Source organism: Hyalella azteca, unplaced genomic scaffold, assembly GCF_000764305.2.
Source record: "Hyalella azteca isolate HAZT.00-mixed unplaced genomic scaffold, Hazt_2.0.2 contig6064, whole genome shotgun sequence".
Lineage (NCBI taxonomy): Eukaryota > Metazoa > Arthropoda > Malacostraca > Amphipoda > Hyalellidae > Hyalella > Hyalella azteca.
Window position 1 is genome coordinate 165,502 of NW_025936235.1, and position 4,841 is coordinate 170,342.

A 4,841-nucleotide genomic window follows, 5' to 3' on the forward strand; every position below is an offset into this window, starting at 1 on the left:
TAGAAGATCGGAGCGCTGTCAGATTGGTTGTCATCATATCATGGTCGTCACTCACCTTCTTAACTGCGGTCGTCTCTGAACAAACAAATTCTTTCAAATTACAATGAAATATTTCCATGATCGAATCTAATGCACGTTTCATCACTAGCAATAGAATAAACGGCATTTACAGGAGCTCTAAACACACTGTTACTATGGAACAAGCACGTCGTCTACTTTGATGAATTGAACAGTGGAGGCTATTTTTATGGTTTAAATGAAAGAGTATTCTAATAAGACTATATTCAGGGATAGGTAAAGTGAACAATGGTAGACCGTGGAAACCGTGTAGCATTCGTCAGTTACTGCATTACCAGTACGAAGAGTTAAGAATACTGAGACTAAACTCTAGGATATCGCGGGAGCGCAGGATAGGAGTGACACAGCTAGAGAAATAAAAGGAACATAATGAACCTTAATAACCGTAATGCTAATTGAAGAATTCACAAGCAAAAATAATAATTTAATTTCTTAAACCAATGCAAGAATGGAATTTAAAAACATTTTTTATTACAATAACGTATAATAAATAGGCAAAAAACGTTAACCGCAATAAGATCCATCCTATGCAAGCGAAAGTAGCAGTAGTGAAGGAATTAGAATAAATGTACTAAAAATGACTAACGGAATGTATAAAAATATGGTTCTAATTTAGGAGATCAGACTCACCACGACTTACAATTCCAGGCCTGCTTAACACAAGGAATGTCAGTGCCTACTAGTTAATAAATGACGGGTCTGAACTGAATGTAACTGTAACTGAATGTTTTGTCACCCAAAATGAAAGAAAGTAATTTAATTGAATTAAAAAGTTGCTGTAAATTAATGAATTAAAACGCTGACAGGTTGAGTGATATCAGGGTTGCCTTCCGACAACAACACTGTCTGCCAACAGAGAATCGAAATTCACAAAAAACTATTTAACTTTCATGTGAAAACCTTTACACTTCTATGGAATTGACTTAAGATAGATTATCACAATTACGAATATTCAGAAATTTACCAAACTAATTCGTTAATGTTTCTGTGGTCAATGTTTCTCTGATTAGCCTGAGAAGGATATTATCTGCCTGTAAACTTTCCTTTTCATCTGACTAAATAGAGACCAGTCAAAAAATACAAAGAAAGTGCCATTGGGCATCTTCCTGCTACAGAAGCAAATTGTCGGCGTCTTTGAATCATAGAATCGGCATTGTCAGGAACGCACGAGAGGATAAGGAGATCATGTTCTGCTCTCTGACGTGCACTTCATTATATTGTCGGGCGCAATAACACGCTCGGCCATCATAACGAGTCGCTCGACAGCGCCAAAAGAGCGCCGATGACGGCCTAACACTTAAACATAACCTGATAACGTGAAAACGGAGCTGTGATGTCGCAATATTAGGCTGAGCCACGCTCACGTTGAGACAGGCGTTCCTTCATTACAAATCGTCAGCGGATGAAGAAGAACCAACTGGCGAGTCATTTGCGGCCATCAATGCACATAGTATTATTTATATAATGTTTTAACGCATGAAGCCGCTTGCTCAATCGTTAAACTGCAAAGCAATAAGCAGTATCTTCCTCACATGATAGTCGTTTGTGCTCGCTCTCACTTGCGTATGAGCTTCGTAAAGAACTCAAGCCTAATTACCAAGATCGACATTAATATTTGGCCAGATCGTGCAGGCACAAGCGATGAGTCGGAGCAGCAGCTCATACGCTTGCAGTGCACTCATCCATCAGCAAGCGCAAAGCTCTAATTGAAAATGCTAATGAATCATCAGAAACTAGCGGCTTTCGAGCACCTTAAGGGAGTATATAATGAACCTTGACTTCAAGATGTTATACATGAGTATTATTTTTTTCACTGTAATGTAATGCAAGATTGTATAAATGTGGCCCATAGATTATTGAAATTGCATGCTATATATATAATCATGCTTTCCAAAATAAATTAATGGTCTTTAACTACCAGTTTCCTTTCAATTCGATAATCTGCAAGCGGCACTTAGTTAAATGTTATGTACAACTAATGCAAAACTCCATAAGATATGCCATAACTGGATAAAACGAAATTTTGATAGTTTTTTCAAGATGAATATTGTAAATTTGTCCGATTTTTTATGAAGTTGCATCGTACAAAAGCAGCCCGAGATGCTGGGTAACTGTTTGAAAAATGAATCCCAATTTGAGGGATCTAAACACGGCGCGTTAGAAGGTACTGTTAATATTCTGAGATTCATCTTGCGCAGAATTCAATTTTTGAATGTATAAGCTTCAAACAAAACAGGAAATTTTGAAACAGTCAAAAATCCGAACTAAGTCGCAAGTATTGCAATACGGTAAATACTCGTACGACATCGATAAAATTGAATCAATACATGAATTAAAAAACATGTGAATTAAAAATTTCACATGGCAGGCCTAATTGTTATGAATATCTTCAAACAAGTTTTCGAACAAACGAGGTCAGGTCCGACCTTGCATTAACTTTTTATTAGCCGTACCAATCATCTTCCAGCAAGTATGAATTTTTTCTTATACTTGACACCATTACCAGCAGTGAATGACAATTCTTAGGTTTACCAAACAATTCTTAAAATTATACGGTTAAAAATGCGTGTTTTTAGTTATTCCTGAAGGTAGCCGTCTAGAAGCGGAATTATGATACTCGAGTTTTATGGAAGCAATTCGAAAAATTACAAGGTTGGTTTTATAGACAGCTGCGAGGCATTTGTAGTGCTAGAATCATGGCTACAGGCGAGATGACTGACTGATAGCCACCGAAAAGCCACCGATGATACGTCTAAATTTTTTTGATGAACGCACAGTAGCAGTTAGCTGCAGCAGCAAATGTTGATGGAAAAAAGAGGTCTGTTCGTGGTTGCCCACCGTGACGCGGCTGTAGCCAATGCCTCGGCACGAGTGCGCCGCAAGCCATGGTTTCTTTCCCCGACGCAGGTATGATGCTAAAGAAAGACGGTCGACGGCAGCCCAAATCTTGATGATATATCATGTAGGCTAGCAAGTGTAGCAAAGTAATGCCGACGTATATACTACATCTTCTATAGTAAACTGAAAGTCAGCAGTTTGATGGCAGCACAAATCTTGATGATATATCATGTAGGCTAGCAAGTGTAGCAAAATAATGCCGACGTATATACTACATCTTCTATAGTAAACTGAAAGTCAGCAGTTTGATGGCAGCCCAAATCTTGATGATATATCATTGACGCGAAAAAAGTATGATTCAACAGAATGCAGACTGCACAGCCATCTACGTTAAATTTCAAAAATTAATTATTCAGTCGATATGCCAGTGATCTTAAATGAATTTTTCATTGCCATTGCTATAAAAGAAAATTTCATCTCAACGTAAATGTAAGCAAGTTGCGGGAAAATCCAAGTTTTCACGATTTATTTTACAAAAAAGTTGTCATTTAGGATCGGAATTATAACTAAATGAAAAAGATATCTTTTTCATTTAGGTATAATTTTTTTATAAAAGAAATCCATGAAAACCACGATTTTTCCGTAACTTACTTACTAGTACATTGATATGAAATTTTCTTCTATTTCAATGGCAATGATTAATTTAATTAGTAATTACAGCCCGCGTAATGCATGATGGCATATCGCCTCCTAATATTTTAGCTGTCTAAGCCCATGTAATCGAGGGAATGTTGAAGCGGTATCGTGTATCTTTTAATTTCTTTCTTTTTATTACTACATTCAAAATAACATTTCGTAAATAAAATTTCCCATACTGTAAAAACATGAATAGTTTATACAAGAAGAACCTGGATAATCCGGTCATTAGGAAAACAATCTACGTAAAATCTCCTTAATTAACACCAGAAAATCCTCATTGAAAATTATAGCAAGTGTTTCAGTTGACAATAGACGGTGATAGCCAGCAATGATCCGTTGATGACAGTCAAGATGGTAGCAAAGATCGCTGTCCTTGCTGCCAAATGTAATAGGATCACCTATTACATTTGCTCAATGACTCGTCCTCGAACTTACGACCAGAAGCTGCGTGACGGCTCGTAAAAAATGTCAGCTCATTTGCATTTATTTTATGTTCTCTTGCGACTTAGACACGACTGATTCGCGGAAATACTGATACTCGAGGCCTGCCACAAAATTAATCGGAGAGCCTGACACAGAAATCATCTGTACGTTAAAAAACTTAGCAAATTATTCTCTCTGGTTTGGCAATTTTTTTCTGATAAAATGTTATGTAGGTTTAACTGTTCAAAGAATAAAGAAACTGCAAATTCTTACCTTTTGCTGAGCTTGTCAATACAGTAGATTCAGAAAAGAAGTAGTATCCTATTCGATACTATCGACCTTTTAATATGTCTATATCAGTTTGGGCTCAAATGGTAACTTACGCATCAGTCAAGGCATGCAATAAATTTTTTTTACGATGTTGTTGGCCTCATTCAGTTTTTATCGGTGATTATGTTTTTTGGATTTACTTTACATATATGATGTAAAAATTCAAGAAAACTTCAAAAATTTACTATTGATGAAAAAGTTGACAATAATTCAAATGAGAGCGACCACACACATGCTGCTATTTCTGTCGTGAGGAGGAGGCCAGATCGCACGAAATCATCGCCACGACAAAAAACAATGAGAAGCAAGTCTTCTGTACCCTGCATTATGGCACCATGTTAGAAGTTAAGTCCATTAAGTACAATAGAAACAAGTGTTGAGTTACGGCGTTTGTGCTCGTAGGATGCCAAGCTTCGCTTGGGACAAGGAAAAGGCGATGTAGCGCAGCAAGAGTTGCTGGTGACCGCAGTTCG